Raw genomic sequence first — 15458 nt, forward strand, 5'->3', positions numbered from 1 at the left:
CAATTTATTTTCTTTCCTTCCTTCCTTTCTTCCTTTCTCATATGGATATCTAGTAGATCCAACATCATTTGTTAAAAAGATTATTCTTTCTCCATTGAATTGTCTTGATACCCTTGTCAAAAATCATTTGACCATAGGAGTAAGGGCTTATTTCTGGTATAAAACTATTTCTTATCCCTTTATCTTCTGAAAACATCTTGATTTTGGAGTAATAAGTTCAAGGTCCCTATCCTGAAAAATCTCAAACCACATTCTCTGGACTAGAAATTCTTTATTTCTGGTTCTCAAGCCTTGTTTTAGGTTGTATTCTCCTAGAAGTAGATTCTAAGACCGGAACCCAAGTGTGAGTTGCTTACTTAGGAAGTGTTGGAAACATTGGTTGAGAGTGGAGAAGAGACACATGGAAGGGAAAGAAGACAATAAAGAATGTATTATTAAGTCATCCCCCAGAGTGGGCAACTGGAGTCCAATCTTATGGAGAAGCAGTGAGAAGTGCCAAAGCATTCCTCCAAGTTATGCTACCTGAGAGATGAGGGACCTCCAGCGTTTCATATAACTTCTGATCATTGTTCCTGAAGTTGTTAATTCTCTAGCACTTCCAGCTGGGGTGTATACAAGAGCAACTCTCTGTAGTGGTTGAGGGAGATTTTAGGCACAGAGATGTAGATACTGGCAGTTAGAAGAGGCTGGAACACACCAAAACAGCAAGGTCAGAGGGTCAGGGGAAAGGCATTGGCAGTGTCTGCTACATGAACAAAAAAGTTTTCTTTCTCATCGGGTGCTTAAAACTCAGACCCTACCCAAACACACCCAGCCTTTACCCCAGCCACCATTTCCAGAGACAGCCAGCAAAAACACTAAGCAAGAGAATAATACCAGGATATTACACTTGCAGCAATATACCATTCTGAGCTGATATGCTGGACAAAATAAAACTTAATTCACATGCAAAGCAGAAGGAGGGCGAGCCACTTTCTTATTTGAAGCTATTGTTTTGGTCAGGAGTCTTTGGTTGCAAGTGACAAAAACTACATTTTCTTAAACAAAAGAGAACTGTATTCGCTCATATAATTGAACTACAGAAAGAGGAGGGGGCAGCTGGCCATTGGGACATCTGGAACTAGGAGGTCAGATACATTTATGAATCTGTCTCTACACTGTGGCTTTTTTAATCTTCAGCTCCTCTAAGCAGAAAGAACATGGTTTTCTGCTATTCTTGGCTCACTTCCTTTTAGCTGCCCATTTGGAAAGAAATGGGCACTTTTCTGGCAACTACAATTTAAAACATTCCCAGGGAGCACTCCAATTTGGCTTACTTTGATAACATATCCTATGCTGACCATTCTGTCCGGAAGGATGTTACTCTGACTTGGTTCATGGTCACACCCCTGTGGCCAGGGGGTAGAGTCTGTTATCAGATGAAGAGGAATAATGACGGGCAGAAGTAAAGAATCATTGATCTCTAGGGCAGGGGGGTGTGGGAATCAAGGGCCACACAGAAACATACAAAGAAGACAAAAAACTTCTTCTTGTCCCCTGAGTCCTTTGTGTACCTTCTGTAATACATTGGGAACCTCAGCTCACCATGGGATACTATTTCAAGGGCTTATAGAGAAAATCCTCCTTCTCGCAATTCTCATCTTCGCTTGGATGTAACCTGTCAAATCACAGCTCCCATGAGGTTACATCATGCTGTGGGATAGCTGATTTCCTTGTTTGTAATTATAAGGCGGGTAATAAAAAATCTGAATCAATCTTAACTATTTTTCTCTTTTTTAAATCCTCAAGTATTGGTTCATTAGGAAAGAAGTTACAAATTTCAATGGTACCTAGTTAGCAAGAGCCATTCAGCTGTTTTAGAAATAAGTGAGTGACATCAAATTTCAAATAATCAGTCTTCAGCAAAGGTTAGAATGAGAAGGAGTTTTAAAATGCCTGGGAAATTTTGAAGTGGTTTCTAGATTGTTTCCAAATAATTATCACCATTTGTATTCCTCAGGAATCCTCCAGACTGCAACAAGATCCACCAGCCTTTTCTGGGAAGGGAGAGCTGAGGCTCTTTGCTTGTGTGGGAGCAATCTCTTAAGCAAGAAAAGAACATTGAAACTACTTTTACTAGTGATGTGACAAACATAGCAAGTAGTTACATGCTAATTCAGGCTATCACCTTTAATTAGAACTTGGGGAGGCTGAATTCTGCTGTCTTCAGTCTTTGGAAATAAGCACTCATGATCAAAGAACCACCTCCTTTAAATAATTTAGATATCCATTTTAATTAAAGTAGATATTGAATATTGGATATGAAAATGACTGCTTCTTTTTTTTTTTAACCTTTAGATTTGGTGACTGGCAAATAGATCCCTGTACAGAAGGAAAGGGCATCTGGCTTAGTCCCTCTTTAGGGCTAAGGATCAAGCACACAGTCGGCTGGAGGCCTTCTGTGATCCCAGCACTTCCCTGGGATGGAACAGGTGGGAGGGAGCCTCTTTCAGAGTCCCCTGGTGGGTTACCATACAGGTGTCAACAGCTACCTGAGGACAAACCAATCTGATTCTGTCTTCTGAGAAGGAGATATATGAATCCCTACCCCCAAACAAGAGTGGTTTGGAATGCAGCAAAACATTTGATGAATCATTAGACATATCCTCAGAATTTCATGAAAAGGTCCCTGCAGAAAAGATACAGTATTCACCCTATTCAGAGACCTGAATGTAGCCCATGTATACCATCATAAGCAATAAGCCTGCCCTGTTCTGCCTTTTATTAGTGAGTAAATATGCTCATAAGAAAACTCTGGCAAAGAACCATTAGGTTGCAGGATTTCAACTGTCCCAAAATTCTTCAGTAGTTCCATCTTACTTTCTGCCTCATCTTCCCTTTTCTTTCAGCTGTCTTGTACCTTCTCCTTTTCTCCAAGATCCCCAGGCCAGTAGAATACAAAAGATGTCATCAGCAAATCAATTAATAATCACATTCAAAAGAAAGAGAGAGAGAGGGAGAAAAGAATCATGAGAGACTAGATAGCATAGTGCAAAGTTCATTTAATTATATTTCCTGTTTCCATATGCCTACAGTATTCCTCCCTGGCTTCTGGCGGGGGGAAAAGCCATGCTCTTTTTCTTCCTCCTCCTCCCCTTCCTCCTCCTCCTCCTTCTCTTTAAATACTTACAGATCCAGATTAAACTCACCAGTCCAGGGTGATTTTATTTATCTCACATTCTATTGAAGTGGAAAGGATTGTTTGAATTCCACTGCCACTCATTTTACAGATGGTCTTCATTAATCAATGAAAATGTCCATAAAAGTCAATCTAGGATAATATCCTTCTATATGCTTATGAAAACCCAGCAGCATACTGTGGCCCAGCTCCTCTGCCCATTCTCCTTGAGTTCCCATTTACTGGGTCAGATTTGCATCTTATCCCTTTTATACTCTCTGACTGTTCAACATCTTCTTGGATCTAAAGGTCAAACTCTCTTGCTTTGAAGAATTTGTGGCCCACCCATCACAAATTTGACTTTTGGAACCTCCTCTGAGATGAGCTTTGACAATTTTCTTCTGGCTTCATGCACTAAACTTATGCGCAAGAGTCACTACATCTTTCAGTCACAGGTTCTAAAAATCCATGTAGTCTTCTTCACTGCCCTACTTGGCTTTTACTTCCATAGAAGAAGGATCTTATACAAAGGGGATGGAGACAATGTAAACAATAGTTTTTTTAAAAGGAGAATAAAAATAAATAGAAACCAAGACTTCCAGGCAGTAGTAGTTGAGGTAGTGCATGGAGAATGTGGATGGGGCAGGCAGAGGCAGAGGATGGCCTATACGATGAAGATGAGCAAGGGGTTTTAAGGATGGCAGTGATTTGGAGTGGCTGCTGTCATACTGAATGAGTCAGAGTGGAGTGTGAGCTTAATCTTGATGGAGGAGAGAACTGTAAAGGAGATGATGGAAGATATCTCAAAGCAGAAGAGTGTTCAACATCAGAAACATTATAAAAAAAAGATTTTCAAGACATCCAGGAGGTTAAGATACAGTTCGATTGGTCATGTGTTTTTCCTAACAACAACAAAGACCAAACCAGTATGTAGCTGAGCAAAGAACTCTTACATCCCTGGCCACAGGATAATGAGTTTGAAAACATTCTCTTTTGAAACAAACCCAAGGCACTTGATAACTCTGGATGCAAAGTTTGTGCTGAAGTAAAAGTAGAGTTTGTTTTAACAATGGCATTGGATTTTGAAATGAAGCTCAGCTGCCATAGAAATTCAACATCAATTGCACACAAACATACTTCATGACCTTGCATTAAAATAAGTCTTTCAAAGGACTGGATGTACTATAAATTGAGCAAGAAGCAGGCTCGTTTTGAAATGCTAATATCAGACAGGTATCAAGATTACCACGCTTCTACTGGAGCTCAGGAAATGAGTGACACTAGAAATAAATAGGCCATTGACTACCACTGCTAAGAAGCTCAGGTTCATCCTTTCCATTGCCACAGTGAAATTCATAATAAAATGCCCACAGAACTAAAGAGCAAGTCAGACCTGTCCATAGCAGGTACAGAATAAGTGTCTGCTAAGATGATCCTACCCCCAAAAAACACTGGCAATCCTGGTACGTTTGTATATCTGTCAGAGAAGGATTCACCCTGTGAGGGAGAAGGACTGACTTGTGCAGAATCTTACCTCCTGTCCTTGGGGGAATATTAAGAAATAAAAGATGACTGTTCTTAATAACGAAGTGATCACTGAAGAAATCAAAGGGGAAATCAAAAAATACCTAGAAACAAATGACAATGGAGATACGACGACCCAAAACCTATGGGACGCAGCAAAAGCAGTGCTAAGAGGGAAGTTTATAGCAATACAAGCCTACCTCAAGAAACAGGAAACATCTCGAATAAACAACCTAACCTTACACCTAAAGCAATTAGAGAAAGAAGAACAAAAAAACCCCAAAGCTAGCAGAAGGAAAGAAATCATAAAGATCAGGTCAGAAATAAATGAAAAAGAAATGAAGGAAACAATAGCAAAAATCAATAAAACTAAAAGCTGGTTCTTTGAGAAGATAAACAAAATTGATAAACCATTAGCCAGACTCATCAAGAGAAAAAGGGAGAAGACTCAAATCAATAGAATTAGAAATGAAAAAGGAGAAGTAACCACTGACACTGCAGAAATACAAAAGATCATGAGAGATTACTACAAGCAACTCTACGCCAATAAAATGGACAACCTGGAAGAAATGGACAGATTCTTAGAAATGCACAAACTGCCGAGACTGAACCAGGAAGAAATAGAAAATATGAACAGACCAATCACAAGCACTGAAATTGAAACTGTGATTAAAAACCTTCCAACAAACAAAAGCCCAGGACCAGATGGCTTCACAGGTGAATTCTATCAAACATTTAGAGAAGAGCTAACACCTATCCTTCTCAAACTCTTCCAAAATATTGCAGAGGGAGGAACACTCCCAAACTCATTCTACGAGGCCACCATCACCCTGATACCAAAACCAGACAAAGATGTCACAAAGAAAGAAAACTACAGGCCAATATCACTGATGAACATAGATGCAAAAATCCTCAACAAAATACTCGCAAACAGAATCCAACAGCACATTAAAAGGATCATACACCATGATCAAGTGGGGTTTATCCCAGGAATGCAAGGATTCTTCAATATACGTAAATCAATCAATGTGATTCACCATATTAACAAATTGAAGGAGAAAAACCATATGATCATCTCAATAGATGCAGAGAAAGCTTTCGACAAAATTCAACACCCATTTATGATAAAAGCCCTGCAGAAAGTAGGCATAGAGGGAACTTTCCTCAACATAATAAAGGCCATATATGACAAACCCACAGCCAACATTGTCCTCAATGGTGAAAAACTGAAACCATTTCCACTAAGATCAGGAACAAGACAAGGTTGCCCACTCTCACCACTATTATTCAACATAGTTTTGGAAGTGTTAGCCACAGCAATCAGAGAAGTAAAAGAAATAAAAGGAATCCAAATCGGAAAAGAAGAAGTAAAGCTGTCACTGTTTGCAGATGACATGATACTATACATAGAGAATCCTAAAGATGCTACCAGAAAACTCCTAGAGCTAATCAGTGAATTTGGTAAAGTAGCAGGATACAAAATTAATGCACAGAAATCTCTTGCATTTCTATACACTAATGATGAAAAATCTGAAAAAGAAATTAAGAAAACACTCCCGTTTACCATTGCAACAAAAAGAATAAAATATCTAGGAATAAACCTACCTAAGGAGACAAAAGACCTGTATGCAGAAAATTATAAGACACTGATGAAAGAAATTAAAGATGATACAAATAGATGGAAAGATATACCATGTTCCTGGATTGGAAGAATCAACATTGTGAAAATGACTCTACTACCCAAAGCAATCTACAGATTCAATGCAATCCCTATCAAACTACCACTCGCATTTTTCACAGAACTAGAACAAAAAATTTCACAATTTGTATGGAAACACAAAAGACCCCGAATAGCCAAAGCAATCTTGAGAACGAAAAATGGAGCTGGGGGAATCAGGCTCCCTGATTTCAGACTATATTACAAAGCTACAGTAATCAAGACAGTTTGGTACTGGCACAAAAACAGAAATATAGATCAATGGAACAGGATAGAAAGCCCAGAGATAAACCCACTGCACATATGGTCACCTTATCTTTGATAAAGGAGGCAAGCATATACAGTGGAGAAAAGACAGCCTCTTCAATAAGTGGTGCTGGGAAAATTGGACAGGTACATGTAAAAGTATGAAATTAGAACACTCCCTGACACCATGCACAAAAATAAACTCAAAATGGATTAAAGACCTAAGTGTAAGACCAGACACTATCAAACTCTTAGAGGAAAACATAGGCAGAACACTCTATGACATACATCACAGCAAGCTTCTTTTTGACCCAGCTCCCAGAGAAATGGAAATAAGAACACAAATAAACAAATGGGACCTAATGAAACTTAAAAGCTTTTGCACAGCAAAGGAAACCATAAACAAGACGAAAAGACAACCATCAGAATGGGAGAAAATATTTGCAAATGAAGCAACTGACAAAGGATTAATCTCCAAGATTTACAAGCAGCTCATGCAGCTCAATAACAAAAAAATGAACAACCCAATCCAAAAATGGGCAGAAGACCTAAATAGACATTTCTCCAAAGAAGATATACAGATGGCCTACAGACACATGAAAGAATGCTCAACATCATTAATCATTAGAGAAATGCAAATCAAAACTACAATGAGATATCATCTCACACCGGTCAGAATGGCCATCATCAAAAAATCTACAAACAATAAATGCTGGAGAGGGTGTGGAGGAAAGGGAACTCTCTTGCACTGTTGGTGGGAATGTAAATTGATACAGCCACTATGGAGAACAGTATGGAGGTTCCTTAAAAAACTACAAATAGAACTACCATACGATCCAGCAATCCCACTACTGGGCATATACCCTGAGAAAACCATAGTTCAAAAAGAGTCATGTACCAAAATGTTCATTGCAGCTCTATTTACAATAGCCAGGACATGGAAGCAACCTAAATGTCCATCGACAGATGAATGGATAAAGAAGATGTGGCACATATATACAATGGAATATTACTCAGCCATAAAAAGAAATGAAATGGAGGTATTTGTAATGAGGTGGATGGAGTTAGAGTCTGTCATACAGAGTGAAATAAGTCAGAAAGAGAAAAACAAATACAGTATGCTAACACATATATACGGAATCTAAGGGAAAAAAAAAAGCCATGAAGAACCTAGTGGCAAGACGGGAATAAAGACACAGACCTACTAGAGAATGGACTTGAGGATATGGGGAGGGGGTGGGGTGAGATGTGACAGGGTGAGAGAGTGTCATGGACATATATACACTACCAAATGTAAAATAGATAGCTAGTGGGAAGCAGCCGCATAGCACAGGGAGATCAGCTCGGTGCTTTGTGACCACCTAGAGGGGTGGGATGGGGAGGGTGGGAGGGAGGGAGATGCAAGAGGGAAGAGATATGGGAACATATTGTATATGTATAACTGATTAACTTTGTTATAAAGCAGAAGCTAACACACTAAAAAAAAAAAAAAAAAAAAAAAAAGATGACTGTTCTTCCCTGACTGTTCCCATAGCGAACTGAGCTTTTTAATGTCTTAAACCGCTTTGTCTCTTCCTCACTTTCCTTGCAACTTCCCTCTCCCACATTTCATGACCATTATATCTCTGTTAAACATCAGCAAGTAAGAATGGAAACTGTAGGGATTTATTGATGTCATCCCTCTGCAGGAGAGTACAGCCTAATAGAAGAAATAATTAGTTATTTGGTTAAAAGTGTTTTCTCTAATCCCTGCAATTGAGAATGTTTGGAAGACATCATAGTCTGCCACCTCATACACTTTGCAGAGTGACCCTTTATTACCTCTCTCTGGAGATGGATCAACCTTGGCTTTGTGTTGCGTCCAGTCCCAAATCACATCTCTTGCACGAAGATTCTGAGCAGAATCTAACATATCAGATTTTATTAATCTCTCTTGCATTCTCTTTACACCTTGGCATGTCTTTTTTTTTTTTTTTTTTTTTTTTTTTGCCTCTAAGGAACATTTTGAAGCAGACAGGACCAAATGATGGGTGATAAGTGGTCAAGGGAACACTGAGATACTCCGTTGTGAGCACCTCACCCCTATGACACAGGAAAGCCAAAGTAACACTGTGGATATTAGAACCTGGTTATATATAACATGAGCAAACTTCCATTTACTCTGCTGGCGTCAGAACTCTGAATTCCTCTTAAAATACACTGTTTTGATCATGTGCTATTTTAGTAATAATGTTCTTTGGTGATAGTAATGTGATAGCACAAAGGCCATGACCTTGACTAAAGCAGAGAATTTGAATACTGGCAATGCTCACCTTTGGGAAGATTCAGCTGTCATTTGCATGTTAACAGTTTCAAAGAACTGGCCACAGTTCTCCCCAGCTCTGTTACAACACACACACCACAGGCATTCATTGCCTCTGACAGGAGTTAGAACCAGTGGAATGTCTTCAAAACATTGCTGTCACAATGAGGCACAGTACCTTAGACCTTTTGTTTGTTTATTAGCTTGTGTATATGTAGCACTAGATGCTTCCTTTTTTTTATCCCCTCTGTTTTGCAATAAACTATCATGGCAGGGATAACCTTTTTTTTGCTGCATTGCTTGTAAGTACGCCTTGAGGCTAATAAGCATTGGCGTATCTGATGAATATGATGAGATAACTGTGTCAAATGCTGCTGGAGAAAGCCTGGTACCTGTCTATTAGCAGAGAAGTCTGAGGCTCCCATATGATTTTGTGTGTGTGTGTGTGTGTGTGTGTGTGTGTGTGTGTGTGTGTGTGTGTGTGTGTGTGAAGAGAGACAGAGAGAGAAACATCTGTGGGATGTATCCTGCATTCATTCATTCATGCAACTGATATTTACTGCGCCAATGTGCCAGATGCTGGGAACAAAGTGAGCAGAAAAAAAAAAAGTGACTGTAAATGCCCTTATAGAGCTTATCATCTAATTGGAAAGAAAGATATTACTCAATAACAAATAAATGATAAGCAGCATCAATTGGAAAGGAGATATAGTGTGATGGAGAATGCTCAGATATTAGGTTAAATAATAATAATGAAATGAATTTGGTTAGAGGTTTTGGAAAAAAGTTAAAACTATGTGCTCAAGCATAATTAGCAATATTGTACATATTGTATTTTCTTGATAAAAGCAGAATCTATTGATTCAGTAGAATTAGAAGAAATGGTTTTTGTCAGAGAAGAACATATCTTGATCATCAAGATATTTAGACATCAAGATAAAAGTATGCGAATTGTACTGCACTTATGATCACAAAAGCACAGGCATTACTGAGGTGGAGTTTACAGGAGTTTGGGCAGGGGTAGAGTGATAAATCAAATGTTGAAGGGCTTGGTGGATGGATGAAAGAAACACGTCGAGCTTGCATGTTTAAGGATGTATTGAGCTTGGTGCATGGCATGTGTTTCCTCCATATGCGTCACATGGCATGTACGTTGTTAGCCTAACTAGAGAAATGGTAAAGACCTCACAGTGGCTTGTCTGCTCTACCCATCAGCCTTTTAGACTCTTCTGATTGAGGAGTTCCTGATATTGAGAAGTGGCAGAGGTCACTCTCCAGGTGGTGTTACGGAATGAGTTGGGGCAGCCTGATGTTTCACTTGCTCTTCTGATCCCTTGCCTCCCAAAAGAAGGCTGGGTCAGCACTCTGCCAGGAAGCAGAGGATTGGTGCATAGATTTTTAAAAAAATGTTATTGGCGTGTAGTTGATTTACAGTGTTGTGTTAATTTCAGGTGTACAGCAAAGTGATTCAGTTATACATATACATATATTCATGCATTTTTAGATTCTTTTCTCATATAGGTTATCACAGAATATTAAGTAGAGTTCCCTGTGCAATACAGTAGATCCTTGTTGGTTATCTATCTTATATAGAGTACCGTGTGTGTGTTCATCCCAAGCTCCCGATTTATCCCTCCCCACCACGTTTCCCCTTTGGAAACCGTAACTTTGTTTTCGATATCTGTAAGTCTGTTTCTGTTTTGTAAATAAGTTCATTTGTATCACTTTTTAAAATTAGATTCCATGTATGAGTGATATCACATGATATTTGTCTTTCTCTGTCTGACTTACTTCACTTAGTATGATAATCCCTAGGTCCATCCATGTTGCTGCAAATGGCATTATTTCATTCTTTTTTATGGCCAAGTGATATTCCACTGTATATATGTACCACATCTTCTTTATCCATTCCTCTGTTGATGGACATTTACGTTGCTTCCATGTCTTGGTTATTGTAAGTAGTGTTGCAATGAATATTGGGGCGCATGTATCTTTTCAGGTTATGGTTTTTTCTGGATATATGCCTACGAGTGGGATTGCTGGATCATACGGTAGTTCTATTTTTAGTGATTTAAGGAACATCCATACTGTTCTCCATAGTGGTTGTACCAATTTACATTCCCACCAACAATGGAGGAGGGTTCCCTTTTCTCCACATCCTCTGCAGCATTTACTGTTTGTAGACTTTTTGATGATGGCCATTCTGACTGGTGTGAGGTGATATCTCATTGTAGTTTTGATTTGCATTTCTTTGATAATTAGTGATGTTGAGCATCTTTTCATGTGCTTTTTGCCATCTGTATGTCTTTAGAGAAATGTCTAGTTACGTCTTCTGCCCATTTTTTGATTGGGTTGTTTGTTTTTCTGATATTTAGCCACATGAGCTGTTTGTATATTTTGGAGATTAATCTCTTGTCAGTCACTTCTTTTGCAAATATTTTCTCCCATTCTGTGGGTTGTCTTTTCATTTTGTTTATGGTGGTGCATAGATTAGTAAGCCAAAACCTTGATAAATGATCCAATGAGCAGAAAGAACAAGACAAGATTAAGAAGCCCAGCACTTTTTAAAAGGATATACATACATGATTTGGTTGACTGAATAAAACTGAAGTGGCCGTTCCCTTCGTCTCGGTAATAAGAACGGCCATCTTAGTTAATTCAGGCTGCTTTAACAAAATACCATAGGCTGAGTGGCTTAAACACAGACATTTATTTCTCACAGTTCTGGAGGCTGGGAAGTCCAAGATCAAAGTGCCAGCTGACTCAGTTCCTAGTGAGAACCTTCTTCCTGACTTGCTTCCAACTGCCTTCTCGCTGTGTTCTCACATAATGGCAAGAGAATGAGAGAGCTCTGGTCTTTCCTCCTCTTTTTATGAGGACACTAATCCCACCCTGTGGGCCCCACGCTCATGACCTCATCTAAATTTAATTACCTCCCTAAGACCCCATCTCCAAATTAGGTGACTTCAACATATGAATCTGGGGGGATACAACATTCAGCCCATAACAACTGCATTAAATACTTTTATTTCAATGACCTAACATGGAGTCACTCTGTCAACATAATTACTGCATTTCTATAACTGTATCTGGAGAAGACTATTTATTGCCCTTGATATCACATTCTCTCTCTTTCAATAACAGTGGAAGACCTAGTATTTAGAGATGAGGTGATGAATTGCCACATATCTTGTGATTTTTCTGGATAGTTTTCTCTTATTGATTTCTAGTTAATTCTGTTTTGGCCTAAGAACATGCTTTGAATAATTTCACTTCTTTAAATTTGTTAAGGTTTGTTTTACAGTTCAGAACATGGTCTATTTTGGGGGATGTTCCATGTGCGCTTGCAAAGAACGTGTATTCTGCTGTAATTGGGTGGAATGTTCTAGAAATATCAATTAGGTGAAGTTGGTTGATAGTGTTCTTCAGATCTCCTATATCCTTACTGATTTTCTATCTATGGGTTGGCCAAAAAGTTCGTTCGGATTTTTTCCGTAAGCTGTAACAGAAAAGCCCGAATGATCTTTTTGGCCAACCCCATACTTGTTGTAGCAACTGATGAAAGAGAAGTGTTGAAGTACTGAACAGTAGCTCTGGATTTTTCTTTTTCTCCTTTCAGCTTCATCACATTTTGCCTCATATATTTTGTAGCTTTGTTATTAGGTATACAAATATTCAGTTCTTCTTGAAGTATTCACTCCTTTGTCATTATGTAATATATCTCTTTGTTCTGGGTAATACTCTGTTCTCTGCTGCTATTAATATAGCTACCTTAGCTTTCTTTTGATTAGTATTTACATGGTATATCTTTTTTCCATTTTTGTTTTTATTTTTAACCTATGTTTTCATAACTAAAATTGATTTACCATAAATAGCATATAATTGTAACTTGCTTTTTTACTCCATTGTAACATTTTAAAACTTTTAATTGGTGTTTTTAAACAGTTTACATTTAATATAATTATTGATATGTTTGAATTAAAGACTACTGTCCATCTATCTGTTTTTTATTTGTTACATCTATTCTTTGTTCTTTTCCCTCTTTTTCTACCTTCTTTTTAGTTTTAAATTTTTTCCTATTTTATCACCACTATTAGCTTATTGTTTATACCCCTTTTTAATATTTTGGTGGTTGCCCTAGAATTTACAGTATATTGATACATCAAATAATTTATTACCACTTTACAGAATTAAAAGGCCCTTACAACAGTATATTGTCAATTCCTTCCTTTCATTTTCTGTGCTATTATTGTCATATATTTTACTTTTACATATGCTATAAACACACAATACCTTGTTATTATTTTTGCTTTAGACAGTCATTTCTGTTATGACCAATTCAAAAATAAGACAAAACGATCTTTATATTTAACTACTTTTACTGTATTTCCAGGGCACTTTATTTCTTTGTGTAGACCTCAGTTTTGTTGGATAGCATATTCCTTCTCTCTGAAGGACTTCCTTTACATTTCTTTGTGTCGATCTTCTTGCCATTAATTCTCTAAGCATCTTTGCTTTTGAAAGATGTTTTCATATAGAGTTCAGATATAGAAGTTTGAGTTGACAGGATCTTTTTTACTTTTATCACCTAAATAATGTCACTCCATTTCCTTCTGATTTGAATAGTTTCTCAGGAGAAGCCTGTAATTTTTATGCATATTTTTCCCTCAGTATATAATATATCTTTTATCTCTGGTCACTTTCAAGATTTTCTCTTTGGTTTTTAGCAGTTTGAATGTTATATGCCTAGATGTTTTTGTTTGCTTGCCTGCTTCCTTATTTGTTAATTTATAGTTGTATTTATCCTGCTTGTTGCCCTCTTAGCTGAACTTCTTGGAACTATCATTTTGTGTATGTCATTAATTTTGGTAAGTTCTCATCTAGAAAATTCTCAGTATTTCTTTAAACATTTCCTATGTTCGGTTCTCTGTCTGTCCTTTTTTCTCTTTATGTTTTAGTTTGAGCAATTTTTATACTGACTCATCTTCAAGTTCACTGTTTCTTTCCTCAGCTGTACTGAGTCTACTGATGAACCCATTGAAGCCATTCTTTGTGACTCTGCTTTTCATATCTAGCAGTCCTTTTTTTTATATTTTCTATCTCTGCTGAATTACTGATCTGATCTGCTATGCTGTTCACCTTTCCTCTAGAGCTTTCACTGTACTGATGAGATTCATTTTAAATTCTTTATTAGATATTTCCAATATCTGTATCATATCTGAACCTGATTCTGCTTGTTGCTTTGTCTCTTGAGAGTGGATTGTTTTTATTTGTGTTTTTGTATGCCTCATAATTTTTTGTTGAGATATGGAGCTGGCCATCTTGTGGAGGACAGTACAGTCTGAGGTAAAAAAAAAGCTTAGGGCTGGATATAGACACATCTCTCCTGCTAGGCTTAGTGTGGTGTGTGTCTGTGTCTGTGTGTTGGGAGTGGTGAGGTCACTATTTTTAGGAGTTTAACTGGATTTTGGAGTTGTTGCTATGATCACTCTCAGTATAAGATAGGCTTCAAATCATCTAGTATTACTTTCTATGTAGCATGTGGGCTGGTTTGCCAGAGGGCTTTTCTTCAGAGTCAGCTCCACACTCAATTTTAAGTCTTCCCTTTGTGCTGTGCCTCAAAAAGTTCTCTCTGCAAGTTCTGGCCCCTCTTCAAGTAGTAGACCACTGTTACTTGTTACTCAATGCTTGTTAGCCTGGGGAAGGGGTGACATTTTCTCTTGTTTTGTTTATGTCTTAATCTTAGTCAGGTGCTGTGTTCCTGAGTCTTGGGGGTAGGTTTTTCTTGGTGAGTCTACCCCACTCCTAGCTGTAGGTCTGGGCTCAGCAAATATTTCCATCCCTCTTTCCAGTGTAAAAGGTTTTGTTTTGTTCCATTCCCTCAGGATCAGTGAGTTTTTATCAGTGCCCTAAGAGCATCAGGTTTGATCTCCCTCCCTCCAATGGTTTAAACCTTTTATCTCATAGAAGACATAGGGGAGAATGACCTATGCTTCCCTCCAGTGCCATTGCCGCTCCAGGCCTGCAACTTAAGGAACACATTTTTAGGATCATTGCTGATCTTTTATGTGAGCATCTGATTCTTTGCAGATAAACCTGTGATGGGTGCAAGTTCTCCTGTGTTTGCGTCCAGGGGTTCATATTCTTTTGCCAACCCAAAGTTGGCCTTTAGCAATTCATTAAAATATTAAGTTGAATTCTTACCTGTAACAAAGAGTATCTATCCCAGGAAAGCAAGTTCTCGTGTCCTAACTCGTCTTAGATGTGCTTTTCTTAGATTCCAGATGAGTTGGTAATCCTCAGTTCTCTGCTGGTTTCAAGAAAAGTTACGAATATTCAGATTGTTAGGCATTTCTACCACTGCTGCTGCTGTTATTGTTTTAAGTGCAGGAGCAGTGCTCTTTATATCATTCTACCTCCTGAGCAGAAAGTGAAAGTCCCAGAATACACAATATGTAGCTGGGCATGTGAGCAGTTGGAATCAAGGCTCCATTTCCTGGTATCTCCTATGG

The sequence above is a fragment of the Balaenoptera musculus genome, chromosome 3 (assembly GCF_009873245.2).
Source record: "Balaenoptera musculus isolate JJ_BM4_2016_0621 chromosome 3, mBalMus1.pri.v3, whole genome shotgun sequence".
Taxonomy (NCBI): domain Eukaryota; kingdom Metazoa; phylum Chordata; class Mammalia; order Artiodactyla; family Balaenopteridae; genus Balaenoptera; species Balaenoptera musculus.